The 15,507-nt window shown below is 38.4% G+C and overlaps 1 pseudogene; it reads left to right on the forward strand.

Annotated features, from left to right (window-relative positions):
- Nucleotides 1–7,590: 7,590 nt before the first annotated feature.
- On the forward strand, nucleotides 7,591–14,673 carry LOC145490492 (uncharacterized; annotated as a pseudogene).
- The last annotated feature ends 834 nt before the right edge of the window (nucleotides 14,674–15,507 follow it).

Below are 15,507 nucleotides of genomic sequence, written 5' to 3' on the forward strand. Positions count from 1 at the left end.
ACTGTTTCATCGCAGCAAGTTCATAGATCGGAAGGAAAATTAAATATTTGCAAGCCAAGCAAAGAACGTGTCAGAACGTGCAAAGATTACGTCATTGATAGGGAAATAACCACCGTACTAAAGATAGCCGTAGATAACGCAATTCTTGAATTATGTGACTCGTGTGACTTCTTTGCTAACCCTTAACTCAAGGGAAAAAAACAATTAAATTTAATCGTGACTTTAAAGAAAGAAAGCGGTTTGTAATAGTGTTCGTATCTTCATGTCCATACATATCCCGAAGAAAGTTCCAGATTAAGACTATTACGTCATCGGAGATGTCACAACGGCTACGACTGATGGTGCAATAATAGAGTGTGTGTTGATCAAGTGATGTGATGTCTACAGTAATCAATGAATCATCAAAGATTGCTTTGGAATATGGACTGCGTTGCGACTGTAGTACTAAGAAAACAGTTAAATTTTAAAAGCGCGGTTATAAGATCTAACAGATCTTCTTGTTCTACCTTGGTGTACAAACGGGTACTGGGTAAATTTAATACTGGGTGCTAACCCTGTGGCAGTTATATCCCATCATTATCAAACCTTGCCTTTGTAGGGTTAAAACTCTTAAAATTCTTGCTGATATTTCTTAAGTGTGTAGTTCTGTGAAACAGACAGACTCACATCCCATCCATGGGGGAGCAGAACTACTCAAGATCTCTTAATACAGCAGAGACTGGGTCAAACTGTGGTGGTTTAGATTACTTGGCCTGATGCAGACTTAACCTTACCTTCATAGTCCAAACTCACCCTAGTTGGGTTAAAACTAAATCTGATGAGTGTTTTTTTTTTTTAATTGTGTAGTTTGTTAAACTTGAGAGATCAAGGCTGGCATAAATGTTGAAACAGTCCCCATTTCTTGCTAGATGCAAACCAGAAAACTGTGTGCTGAGGAGAAAGATTCATATTGAGGCAATGGATTACATATCAGGTGAGTCTGTGTTCCTTTGTGTCTGGTTAGAGAGGCTATCATTAACTCGATTTTACCCTGGAGGAATAATGGCACACAATGCAGGCAGATGATATTTAAAATGACACCATAAATCCTCAAATTTATTTCAAATTTAGAAGAAGACAAGAGGCACTTATTGATATTCTAAGGAGGCGCTAATTCAAGGGAGGCACTTATTTAATTTTTCCCAAATCGTGGTAACATATTATCAGTGTTTTTGTACTGTATGTATGTTTCAGACACTCAGAAGTCTCGGTAGAATCCTGTCTCTCTTGAAGAACTACGTATTATAACCCCTTTAGCTGGTCTAGACCTGCTGCACCAGGTTAGCAGGGCTTTAAGCAATGAATTAGAAGACTTTCACTACCATCCACGGTCAAATGTACAGTGCTTGAATGAGTCAATATCACTTGCTTTGAGCATGAGCGACACAATACATCCTTTGTTGTCTCAGTACTCTTCCATAAAACAGGGGGAGGGAAGGGGGGCGCTTATTCAAGGGGAAGTGCTTATTTTAAATTATGGCCGATAGGAGGGGCGCTTATTCAAAGGGGGTGCTTTTTCGAGGATTTATGGTAGAGATGTTGTTGTTTCACAGTTCAGCTATAATTTGCACTGCATTGATTTGTGCTCTTGGACATGACATGTTACTCTCACAGTGCCTCCATCCAAATGATTTACAGCAAAAAACGCCGGACAGCCCGGAAATTTAGCCCTGAAGTTCTTGACGAAATAGATCATGTTCTTTATCGCTTTAAGAGTGCCAAAATAAATGTGTACCTACATGTAATTTTTATTTTGCTATACAAAGTAAATGAAAATAGCGCATAGATTCGATTTGAGTGAACAAAGATAGGGATATTATCCATAGATTTTAAAGTTAGAACCATCTTGTGGAGCATTATTATAACATTGCTACATGAGAGTACTGCATGTGTCCAGAAAATTCAACTAACCATAACTAACCATAATTACCTGTAAATTACTGGAAAATCCATTGTAAAATCACTAACTTTTTGGCACGCACTTCTTAGAAAACTGTTTTTGCATGTTTGCATAAGTATTGCATTTGAATAACAGGTTGAATTTTAGAGCAACATTTTCTTGTTATTCACCTGTGTAAATATTTCTAGTTTTGTTTGTATCTGGTTGAATAAGTGACAAGCGTCCATAACTTTTACATTAATACTGTAAAAATGAAAAGCTATCCGAGAGCTTTTTATTTGAAAAAAAGTTCACGAGTTATTCAAAGATTGGCGACTATTAACCACTCAGGAAGAAAATGCAAATATTGCCCGTTTTGTCGCGAACATTTTTGCCGTGAACATTTTTAGTGTGCTATTTTGCCGGTGAGGTTTTCGCCTGCAAACGTTGCAAATGGAAGTTAATTTTAGAGTGCTATATTTTAGCCGGTGCCATGTATTTCGTGTTGCTGCTTGTCCGCGTTTTACGTTGCTCTTAATATCATTTAATTATGTAAACTCCGTGTATTTCTATGATGAAGATATAACCAAACGGCAAGCGTATTCCCGATAAGAGAATTAACTTGTAAACTTTAGTCGAGTATACACTGTATGTGTATTTTGTTCTTTGGGTTTCAGTATACCCATTGTTAATTGAACGTTTTATTTATCCTTCTTTCAGGCTGCCGTCTCAAGTGTACATGCAGACATGGAGAAAGAAGCAAAGGAAAGCTAAGGACTTCGTTTCTTCAGTGGATCACGTTTTAAGAGTAAGGTAGATTTACAAGACAAAGTTTATCTTGATGGAGTTTCTTGGGAAATGTTGTTAGGGCGGAGCTCGTATTAGTGATTTCACAACACAAAATTCAGGGGTCAAAAGACGACTTTGCAATTACTTTTAAATTGTGCAGTATCTACCAAATTGTCTCGTATCTTGCTAGTTACCGAGGAAGCGGTGAATTCCTCAAGTTTAGAGCTTTAAAATTAAGGTAGAAAATTAGTACTACTTGGATTTGTTTTTGCAACCAGAATTTTCAGCCTGGAAGGCTAGTTATTAAAATCGTTGAAATTACTTTTGTGATTGTCTCGTATCTATTTCACATATTTACTGAAATCTTTCTAGTTTTACGAGGACACATTGAATTGATGAAAAGGTTGCGCTTTTAAAGGGGCCAAGAAAAAAATCGAAAAGAAACCAAGTCTTTTAGTTCGAAAAATGTCCTTAGAAAAAAAAGTCTGCAATTTTAAATGGGGTCTGGTTTTGAGTCAAACATATACAGAGTCTTTTGGGGGGGAAAAATCTTGCACGATGTAAGATTTTTCCCATCAAAAGTCAAAGTATATGCTTGATTTCTGGCTAGACTCTGTTCAAAAGCGCAGAATTTTTTTTCTTTTTGGCAACCCTACATAGTCAAAAAATAGTAAAAGAGATAGCCTACATTTCGACTGGTTTCCAGGCCCTTTTAAAAGCGCATTTTTTTTTTATTCTGTCCACTTATTCAAATTGTAATGACTTTCAATTGAATTATTAGAAAGCCAATAAAAGTTATATTGAAGACACGTGTGTAATTGATTTCTATCTGCTGTAGTATTTTTTCTTTGTCTTAAGTATTTTTTTAACAAATATGATTAAGTAATGTACACAATAAAAACCACCACTTGCTGTTTTGATTTACTTTATTGTTTGGCATTAAGTAACTAATTAATTACTTGAAAATCAATAATATTAAATTGAAACGTGAGAAGGAAAAAGTTCGCGTTTAAAAACTAAGACTTTTGGCGGGAAAATTTGAAAAATTTGCACAGCGTTTCCCCTTAAAACTTTTTTGAGAAAAATTTTAAAAAGGTTTCCCTTCAAAAGTTTTTGATTGCAAAAATTTGCGACAACAGTTGACAGAAAATCCCGTAAAAAAAAAAAACTACTGCACCACCTCGCATTGAAAAAGCATTTTTGATATTTAAAGATAGTTTTTTTCCATCTCAAATAAATTTTTGCCAAACAGTCTTCAAATTTCATTTTTCAACGAACTTCGCGTTGGTTTTTGTGCGAGGTGATGCAAGAGTTCCAAAAGACACGAAAAAGATGAAATCACAAGTGGATCAGATAGACAACAAAATAAAATTTCATTCCGAAATGGATTTTAAAATCTCGCAGAGTGACCGTGAAATACTCTTTCAACTAACCGAGTTTAATTTTATATCCAATTGAGTTTGATCTTGTAGCTTGTCATTTCATATCTTTCTCTGTCAGACGATGATGTAGATGGTACACACTTAGGATCAGTTGCACAGGAGTAAGAACACACGTCAATCTTGTTCCCCCACAAAATTTCCCGATTTCGATGGTTTATAACCATTGAAGTTTCAAAATAAGTTAATTCTCTTTTCCGATGCGACCGTTCGCTCCGTTCTCTTTTCCCGTGCAACAACCAAAGTGTAAACACAAAATAATCAATATCTGGTTGTACAAAGATGTTTATTCCTAAAATAACGCAAATTGCTTCGGCCGGTTCAGTATATTTTATGAACTCGTCAAGTCAAAACAATGTCAGAATAATCCACTGTGAAAATATAAATCTCTTGTGGAAAAGTTTTCGAAAACGTTTTACCCTGTTTAGAACAAAGCTTATCAAAGAAAACTGCTTATGCACTTCTTTTGGACGTTCAGAAATTTTAATGCTAGAAATGACAAAGGAAAACAAACCTGTTTTCAAAGGCGACACGAGAATTTTGTGCGACAAGGGACGTTTTTAATGCTAATTCATATGCAAATATTATCATCCTTTTTAACAAATTTGTTGCTGGTCTTTCAAATTTTAGTTATGTATGTTACAAAATTGTTCCCAGCCTCTCCAATCTTGGAAGAACAAAATATGGCAGAATCGAAGTTAATTTGCAAAAGTTAAAGAAAAAAACAGAAACAGTTTTTATATTTTCAGTTGTTCTCCGCGAACCTAAAATCATTCGTACTTTAAAGCTGAAAATATCAATTCTCCTTAACGATTGCCTTCCTTGGTCTTGCCTGTAGTTCTGAGAATTTGGTAGCACATCAAGACAATATCTCCTGGTCGATGATTTTGCTGATCACTCGCTCTAGATCTTTGCTATAAGTTTTTTTCCCTTTTACAACACCTTTTATAAACCAGATAGTGATCTTAGAAGCCTAAACTTTCAATATATAGAGGTTAAACAAACGTTGATCTGTCGTTAAGGTGGCACTTTCAAAAATTGAGAGTTGTGTTGTATGTCCAATAACGTAAAGATAATCTTCGATTTACAGCAAAAGGTAACTCGGTAATCAGATGATTTGGAATGCAGTTTGTAATCTCTGAGAAGTTTCCCTTTAGCTTTCCGAATTCCTTGAAGTATTCCCGAAACTTTTGTTACCGTTTAGAAATCTTCGGAAGTCTTCGGAAATCTTCGAGTGATCTCCGGAATTCTATCGTCGGCGATCCTCGGAATACCTCGGATGGCTGTCGGCAGCCGTTCCGAACCATCGTATTTCTTTAGAAATCTTCGTTGTAATTTGCGATCGACGTTTTTGACCAGAGACTAGACATTTTTATCAAGTCTGTTTCAGATTGTTGAACATGTCTGCAGGTATTTTTATGATACAATTGTGTGTTTATGTGATTAATTGACTCAGATGACCATCCGTACTCTCTCAAGAGTAATTTTCATTCTCCTTGTTACGAGTTTGAAGCTTTATTCGATGAGATTGTAATGTTTGAAGATAATTATTTTTTACGGTAGCAAGACAATTTAAATTTGTTACAGAATAATTTGGTTTTTTCCAGAATATATTTTTCTGTTTCACGCTACAGGCGTGCGCTCCTAGTAATTTCCCTTTACATGAAAAAACACCGAATATAACTTCGAGGTTTTACTCGATCTGAAGAGAGTAAAATGTTGTGCAGTAATTTTAATTCGAACAAGACAATTTATTTGTTGTAGAGTGAATTTCGATATAGCCAAATATAGTGCCACCGTAAAAACTCAACGTTGTTTATCCACTTAGCATATTTCCTGAAATAATGTCGACCAAAATGGTGGCTACCAGAATCGAGACCTCAGATTAATTACGGCCGAAGGTTAGCTATTGAAAAATACATATATCAGTCGTTCGAAACAAATAAATACTACGACTCTTTCTCCTAGAAAACACCTCGACAACTAATCCTTACAGCGTAAACTTCAAATTTATTGCCACCATTTTAATCGAGAGTGATGAAATTAAAATTCTTATCTCGCGTCATCTCCAATGTTGAATAACCATTACCCCCTCGTGAATTTCAATCTCTCCTTTCGTTGCTCGGGTCGTACCAATGAATTCCATCTTCGCTGTTAGGCCATTCCCTCTCCTTAAAAGAAAACAACAAAGAGAAACATAAGCTTTTTCTCGGGACAAATGTATTTCCAGGATACACTATATTACTGCCAAGGCAAGCAGCGACCAAAGCTCGTATGAACCGGCTGCACGTGGTAACGGTTTTCAACTTTCCGAGAGCGGCAACACGCAAGGACAACATGAAATATCAAACAAATTCAGCGCAATTATCTTGCAAACTTGCGCAAAAATTATTTCTTAACCCTTCACTGAGGCGTTTCAGGTTTCTATCTGGTTTATGAACGAAGCTGTGTGCAGCTCGGCAAAGAAAATTGCGCGCGAAGGGTGAAACGTTAGAAGGTAAAAATTGTTCCGTTTGGTGAAGAGCGAAAAGATTGAAACGTACACTCACCATTAATATTTTAATACTTCTATCACATTTTGCTTTATAACTCTTCGAAGGAAAAACATGGCCAGATCCGACATCACCAGGAGCACATAAATCCACGTCTTCACACTATGACAAAGTGTTTGGTTTGAAGCAAATTCCACAAGTAGTCATGAATATTGATTACAAACTAGAACCAATCGCTGACAAAAACGTCGCCGCAAATTTTCACTACAGGGATTTTAATTCTTATGCAAAACTATTGTATCACTTCAAAAATATCAATTTCACTACAGATCTTTGGAATTTTTTTGGCTTTATTACTATACGTGAAATTAAATACGTTTGTAAAAAGTGATTCACGCGGCCGTCATATTTCAGCGTTAAATAAACCTTTCCTGATAGTCTTATCGGTCAATTTTGGCAGATTTTAAATATTCCTGTGGAAAGGCCTGATGACCTACGAGTCAAAACTTACAATTAGGAACAAGCTAGAGACAATTAACAAGGAAAAGAACTACTTTAATTAAACCGTTCATAAAGTTTGATATTTGAATGACTTTATTACTTTTAAATGTTGTCATTAAACGAAGGGCATTAAAACAAAATAAATTGAGGTATTTCCGTTGGAAATCGTGGGCTCCATGTGTGTTCCCACCCACTTTCCCCTTATCTTCACGACTCCGTAGGCTTTTAATCGTCCTTTTCACTGTGCGCTCCCTTATGCATTTACCTTTCTCTTTCCATTTCCCCTTTTGATCCCTGCGCTTTCCGCCACACGCAAAGTCATTCATTCATCTGTGTCAGATCTGTGGGTCTCCCTCACAGGCTTTCATGAATTCGTAGTGGGTTTCTTTCTTTCCTTTTAGGGTATTGAGCCACCCCCCCCCCCCCCCCCGCCCCTTCCGCAAAAAAAAATATGACTGGAGATAATGTGATAAAACTATCAAGCCACACCCACAAAACAGGATCCTGGTGCCTCTTTGGAGTTGTATGAGAGGAAAAGCGATTTAAGTATACAGTAACAGTATCTATATTGATCGAATCACTTGAAGGTTTACGAAATCAAACAAGAACAAAAGTTCTGTAAAAACAAAACAAAATATTACATTTCTGTGACAGCTGAGTTTGTTGGCAAACTTAAATGACTGATCTGCTAAAACGTGGACAAAAAAATCATGCATTTTTTTGCAGTGTCCGTTTGATACAGGTTTCTAACAATAGAAATGACCATAAAAGTCAAGTTTAAGGTGTCCACGTCCGCTTAATAGAGGTGTCCGTTGAATACATGTATTTTCTACAGTGAATGTGGGAAAAGACAAATGGGACTTGCACCGCTGTCGGCTTAATGGAGGGTGTCCACCATGCGTTTTCCCGTTCGTTACACCACGCGTTGCTGTAGTTCTTACATTTCCCGTGCATTTACTATGGGTTCCCCCATGTCCTTTCTAGTCCGATACTCCGTGCATTCATTGTGCGAATCGTACAATTCATCTCGGTTCCTCATATGTTTCCCGCGCAACAACAACAACAACAACAATAACAACAAAATATGTTTCCCGCTCGTTCTGCGGGCGTTTGCTCGTGTTTTCGGTTCATGTTTGCTTTTGTTTTCCAATGGTTCCCCGGAAATTCCTGGCAATATTCGCCGTGTCTTCCTTGTTTGTGACACCGCGCGTTTCCTATGGGCTCAATAGTACATTTCCTTGTATATTACTCTATGAGTTTCCTGTTTATTCCACGTCCTTTTCCTTTTGTTTTGCGTTTGCGTTTTATGTTTTTTCCTGGCCTTCTCAGCTCCTGTGCGTTCGGACATACCGGCACAACCCGTGCGTTCTTTCATGGTTTCCCAGTGGGTTCCCGCCGACGTTAACCTTGCACTTTCAGCCCCACATGCATTTAATAGTTTGTGACACCGTGCGATCCATACGCATTTCCTTTAACATCTTGTGTGTTTCCCCATATAGTTAAAAAGATGCGATCTGGGGACATAAGCAAGAACTGTCCTTCAAGAACTTCTCTTAACTTCAATTTCCCTATCACGGACGCTTTGTTTAAGAAGTCTGATCACAAACTGCCCAATGAAACATCTTGTTTTGCAGAACGTCTCAGGTCTGGACGGACCGAAAGCGGCTCTTCTCGCTGACTGTGCATGTTTACAAAGGACAAAGCACGATTTACAGCTTGTAGACATTAGAGGATGTAATATTGGTGAGTAAAATAAAAATTGCGAGTGTCCGTCCACCCGGGGGGGGGGGGGAGGGAGACTCCCAAATAAAAAGGACGGCGTGGGAGTGGTTGGTATTTTTTTTCGCCCTTAAAAGGTACCAATTCTAAAACAACGCATTATCGAGGGTCCACAATAGAGTTCTCAGATCCCGCTTTCCCGCCCATTTTTTCCTGTTAATCCCACCATCCCGCCCTTTTTTGCCTGGAAATCCCGCTCCCGCCTGCTTTTCAAGGACGTTTCTGCGTTAATTATTAATTTTTTAAATAAATAATTAATTTAATTATTGACACAAACTTTTTAAAACAAGATATTGCATACAAGATCACAAAAGAATTCAATGAGTAGCAGATAAGTAAGCACAAATGATTATAACGTTTCTTTCTGTAAACGGTTTACTGTTTTGTTTGCTTTTGTCCACGTATCAGTGAAAGAAAAAGATTGATCATTCCCGTATTCAAGAGATGGCCCGTAAACACACTTCACAGTTTCTTTCAGAGCTTTCAGCGTCTTCACTTTACTTGAAATCTGTGCTCACAACTTTTCTTTCCGATTGAAGGCATTCCTGCTCGCACATCCTTTCCGTATTATGGTCTAATATATGGTGACGCAATTTGTAATGTCGCATATTTCGTTCGGTAAATCACTATCACCGCCATAGGGTGTGGCCATCCTGGCCAAAACAAGCCAAGCGCTTTGGAAAAGGTCGAAAGACTAGAAAAACTAGAAAGGAATGGGAGGTCAAGGTTACAGACGCAAGCATCGAAAATGATGGAAATGGACGATACGTTTGACAGAACCTGACAGGGTACAGAGGAGTTGCTATTCATTACTTGAAACCCGACACAGCTATACGGTTCGTTTCTGCCAGCTTGTGGTTTTTGCACTGGTCAATAACAATTAATTTATGAGGTCACGTAAGAATTGAAATCCCGTGTACCGCTCTGTTCCCCTTGCAAATCCCGCATCCCAACGCCATAAAAACATGAAATCCCGCTCCCGCTCGTAATTGTAATTCCCCCTTCCCGCCCCTGTTTTCAGCTCAAATCCCGAATATCACGGCGAAAAAAAGCCAAATCCCGCATCCCACCAAACCTATTGGGAACCCTCATTATCCCCTGTCATATTTTTTTTCGGCTCAACACCCTCAAAGGTACCGCAAAAGCTTGTTTTGAGGTTCAACACCCTAAGAGGTTGCAAAACAGCATTTTTAACCCCTAAAAAATACGACGAGCACCCCCGTCCTTTTTATATGGGAGGCCCCCTCCCCGGGCCGTCCACTACCCTTCATGCACCCTGCCTTAAGCCCTTTCAAACGAACTGTACAGGCAAACACGTAAGTTATTTAGTAACTGACTGCAACATCTGATAACATCCCTCTTTCCAATCTTGGCTTGGGGCTGGTCCCTAAAGCTTTCCTCTTGCATTTGAGTGATTTCTGAATTTGTTCTGGTCACTGGCCTTTAAATTATGGCATGATGCTTATTTTAATTAGGCCCTTGTGATATGCCCCTACGACAAAAACACACCTGTGAGGAGGGGGGAGGGGGCAGGGGGCAGGGGCAGGTACATGGTAGGTGAAGGATACAAATCTGACTTTTCTGTTTGCTTTCCAGTTAGGATCATAATTATGATGAAGTATGTTTTGGGTCTCAGTGTTTTCTTTTATTCTATTTTATAGCTGCGGAAGGAACAACAGCATTTTTCAAGTTAGCTCCCAGTATTCCAATTGTAGATTACAACGTGACAAGAATTAACAGTTATTTGGATGTTCACCCAACAGCAGATTCTGCCGAGCAAAACTTGCTACCAACATTTCCATGCCGAAAGACGTCTCCATCCACCGCCGGTTGTGATACTTGATTGTGTTGTTTGTGGGAACAACTGTCGCCTTGCACTCCAAGCTTGTGTCAGTCACTCAGTTACGGACCTGAAAATGTCACAATTGATTGTGCTGCATCCTATTGGCAGAGCAAATGTTCAGTCTTTGTTATCGTCTTTAGAGGTGAGCATTGAAGGATGAACTGCAAATGCACAGGGGAAAAAGGCTCCAGTGACATGTGATAGACTGGTAGATTTTCCTAGCAAATTGCCTTCTACTACCTTCTAAGAATAAAGGAGAATTTGACGTGAGATCCAGTGTCATTACAGGTTTTTTCAAATATGTACCCCTTGAACTATTAAATGTTTCAGAGGTTTTCTTATTCTTGGCAACATTTAACCCATAACCAAGTTCCATAGTTGTTTATTATTCAGTCTTATCTTCAAATCACTCTCTGACAGCTCAGGGAAGTGATCTCCCATTTTTCATACAAGAGCGTGGTTACAATGACACATGAGCAGAATATTATTTGCAGCAAAACACATTCAGACGGTATTACGCATGGGTAGACCATTATTTGTAGGCCGTTATCTGCAGGTCACACGGTGGGCTCTGCCAGTGAAAAACAATTGGGACATGTCTACTCAGGATTTCTGTGACTGTGGAGTCAGTTTCTGTGAAATACTACTAGCCGCTTCATGCAACAGAAACCGGGATAACTTGTACGCAGACTTTAGATAACTGAATAAGGGGGAAAAAACTTTTAAAATAGTCTGAAGTTTCAATAAATTAGGGCTTTTTATTATTTAATTGCTAACAATACAGTGACTGTTAAGAGCAGCTTCGCCTAAATATCAACTAGACTTGGAAATAGCGAAAAAATCGAATTTCTTCAAACTCGCCCAGAATGAAGCCCTACGGGCACTAGTTACAAAAATATCGTTTTAAGTTCGATAAATCAAAAATTATTTTTTTCCGCAATTTTTTCGTTTCGATGCCCCAAATCGGCCAAAATCCATCGAAAATGAGCGGCATATTCAGAGGCTCGTAAACTCAAAAGTAAAAATCTTCATTACAAACTGACTGCACGTCGTATTTGTACTTCCTTTTTTGTCTATTTAGAGCTAAATAGATCGTGATTTGATTAGAACTTAAATATTTGACGAATTTCCTAAATTAACGACCCAAGACAGCTTTACAAGAGGTCTACATTTAGCCTATTTTCAAATGCTAAAAACGCGTTCTGGTACACGGCTTTTCCCAAAACGACTAGTTTGGTGTAAAAGAGCATTCTTTCTTCTTCAAATTAGTGAAATAAAATTTTTGGGTAAATAAAATCGCGAGCGCTGAGATAGCGAACTAAATGCAGCACTTCTTCCTAAAAACGTGACCTTTGACCCGAGCGTAACGAAACCGATTACTGCAAGAAAACCCGGAAGAAAAGCAAACGCTTCGTTATTTTGAAACAATTCCTAGTGATATCTCTCCGAAACCATGATTGCAAGAAACTATTTCCAGATATGAATTTATTTGTTTGCGTCGACTTTGTCTACTACTCTCACGTTCGAATGCCGCGAATCGGTCACGCCAAAACAGTGCAGACCGTGCAGACTGCAGACACTTGTTTGGGCTTTTCATTGTGACTCCTTTTTTTGGGTCTAGTTACAAAATAGTGTTAAATATATCTGAAAGTTTGTCATTTATCCACAGGCTGCACAAGCGCAGTATTTGACTTTTGATTCAATAGACAAACGCGTACAAGACTTTGTATGGGAAACTTATTCAGTCTGCACGGTCTGCAGTGTTTTGGCGTGACCGATACTACGCAGTATTCGAACGTGACAGTAACTACTGAGTGAACAAAGTAGAATCAAGCACTTTTAAAAGGTAATGGAACTTGACTCTAGCTTCTAACTGTTCATGAAGACAGCCAATTTCACTTTACATTTTTGGGGATTGTTTATTTTGGGGTTGCCCATGGAAACTGTCAGTGGAGTTAAGTGAGTTTTACGACAAACAAGCGGTCGGCATGTGCATGGAATTTAAGCTAATTTATAGCAGCGGGCAGGTCACGGAACATTAAACATTTCTTCTTTTACTGCAAGAAAACCCGGAAGAAAAGCAAACGCTTCGTTATTTTGAAACAATTCCTAGTGATATCTCTCCGAAACCATGATTGCAAGAAACTATTTCCAGATATGAAATCTTACAGGGTCAAAAAAGGAGCTAAAGGGCGCATTTTGACACAATAACTTTGTTTGCTGAAAATTGAAGTCAACGACCGTTAACGAATTCCAGTGAAATTTGCAAACTTGAAGTATGTTAGCCGATACTTACCTGAATATTTATATTAATAGAAGAGTCGTCTTCTTGGATTAACCTTCAAAAGAAGCAGGATCCAGATTTGAAAACCTCTAAAAGAAGAAAGTCTTGTACGCGTTTGTCTATTGAATCAAAAGTCAAATACTGCGCTTGTGCAGCCTGTGGATAAATGACAAACTTTCAGATATATTTAACACTATTTTGTAACTAGACCCAAAAAAAGGAGTCACAATGAAAAGCCCAAACAAGTGTCTGCAGTCTGTACGGTCTGCACTGTTTTGGCGTGACCGATTCGCGGCATTCGAACGTGAGAGTAGTAGACAAAGTCGACGCAAACAAATAAATTCATATCTAGAAATAGTTTCTTGCAATCATGGTTTCGGAGAGATATCACTAGGAATTGTTTCAAAATAACGAAGCGTTTGCTTTTCTTCCGGGTTTTCTTGCAGTAATCGGTTTCGTTACGCTCGGGTCAAAGGTCACGTTTTTAGGAAGAAGTGCTGCATTTAGTTCGCTATCTCAGCGCTCGCGATTTTATTTACCCAAAAATTTTATTTCACTAATTTGAAGAAGAAAGAATGCTCTTTTACACCAAACTAGTCGTTTTGGGAAAAGCCGTGTACCAGAACGCGTTTTTAGCATTTGAAAATAGGCTAAATGTAGACCTCTTGTAAAGCTGTCTTGGGTCGTTAATTTAGGAAATTCGTCAAATATTTAAGTTCTAATCAAATCACGATCTATTTAGCTCTAAATAGACAAAAAAAGGAAGTACAAATACGACGTGCAGTCAGTTTGTAATGAAGATTTTTACTTTTGAGTTTACGAGCCTCTGAATATGCCGCTCATTTTCGATGGATTTTGGCCGATTTGGGGCATCGAAACGAAAAAATTGCGGAAAAAAATAATTTTTGATTTATCGAACTTAAAACGATATTTTTGTAACTAGTGCCCGTAGGGCTTCATTCTGGGCGAGTTTGAAGAAATTCGATTTTTTCGCTATTTCCAAGTCTAGTTGATATTTAGGCGAAGCTGCTCTTAAGTACTGTATCAAAGTTACGAAATTTTAACATTATATTTATTTTCATTCTATGCAGCCAGAGATTGTGACTGGCCTTCACATAAGAAAGATGGCACTGCGAATACAAGGAATCAGTGAAAGCACACCAGTAATTTTAACCCTTACAAATATCACTGATCTTGATGTAGACCAGAATACTGCGACTGCCTTACAACAGATAACAAAAGCGGAAGTCTATCAAAATTAAAGAAGCTTGATCTAACTGGTAAAATAATCAAATACAATGTGTGCACCATTCTGCGACGTCTTCAATCACCCCTGACACATCTGGCTCTGGGAGGTTGTGGTGTTCAAGACAGCACTTGATTTGTGTGAAATGTGTACAATGGAAACTCTTGGACATTTGCAGTCTTTAGAACTGAATGGCAGTGGGCATGGAAGATCACTTCTCAAACTCTTTAATAATTCATCAAGTTAGAACAAAGAAAATCAGAACCGTGAAGGAGGTTTGGATACCCGGTCTTAATTGGCATAGATTTTAACGATTTTACTTCTCCGTTTACTCCTTAGTTTTTGTTTCTATTGAGAAGATATATCAAACACTCGAGACAGTCTTTCATCGGTTATCCAAACACCTCGAATTTCGTCAAAAATACTTCGCTGCGCGTCGTATTTTCAACTCTCTTCTCGGTGTTTGGATATCCCGATGAAACACTGTCTCTCGTGTTTGATATATTACATGAAGTCTTCTCTACCTTTGTGCTCAAATCTGCAGCAACACTCGCGTCTTTATCAACAGGGAACACTTATTTCACATCTGCTTGTGTAGCTCCTTTGCTTCAGTTGGTTAGGAAATTACCCCTGCTTAAAAATCTGCCCTTGTCCTTTAGAAATCTATTGCCTGAAGACATTGGGGCCTTCAAAGAAGAGTTTCCCACACTTGAAATTGTCGATACAAATTATACCAAAGAACAACTGAGGCAATTGGCAGACATTCTAAAGAAGAACTGGGAACAAGATCTTGAGTGGGAGAGAGAAAGACGTCGCAGAGTCGGAAAGCAGTATGGCAGATGGTGATGAAGAGGACAAAAAATAGGTTCACAAAGTTTATGGAATTTCACTGAGAACAAACTAGCCAACCTTGCCAAAGCTTGTCTTAGTTTAATAGTACTCTCCCTCAACAAGTTACAAGACCTTTGCATGGTACCCACACCCTCTGTGCCAGCATTTTGTAATGTTGACTTAACAGTTCGTAGTACCTATAAAATACATACTAGTTATGCACTGCCATGGAATATCCCATGAGTCACTTGTGTTTTCTCTATACAACAGGTTCCCTGTATTCCGATTGGCTGTATTTTCTGTGGCATGGTATTAAGTACTTATATACTCCTGGGTGGAAAAAAACACTCCCAGAACTGAGTGTCTCTCCAAGAAATCAGTGCAA

Source organism: Orbicella franksi, chromosome 6, assembly GCF_964199315.1.
Source record: "Orbicella franksi chromosome 6, jaOrbFran1.1, whole genome shotgun sequence".
Lineage (NCBI taxonomy): Eukaryota > Metazoa > Cnidaria > Anthozoa > Scleractinia > Merulinidae > Orbicella > Orbicella franksi.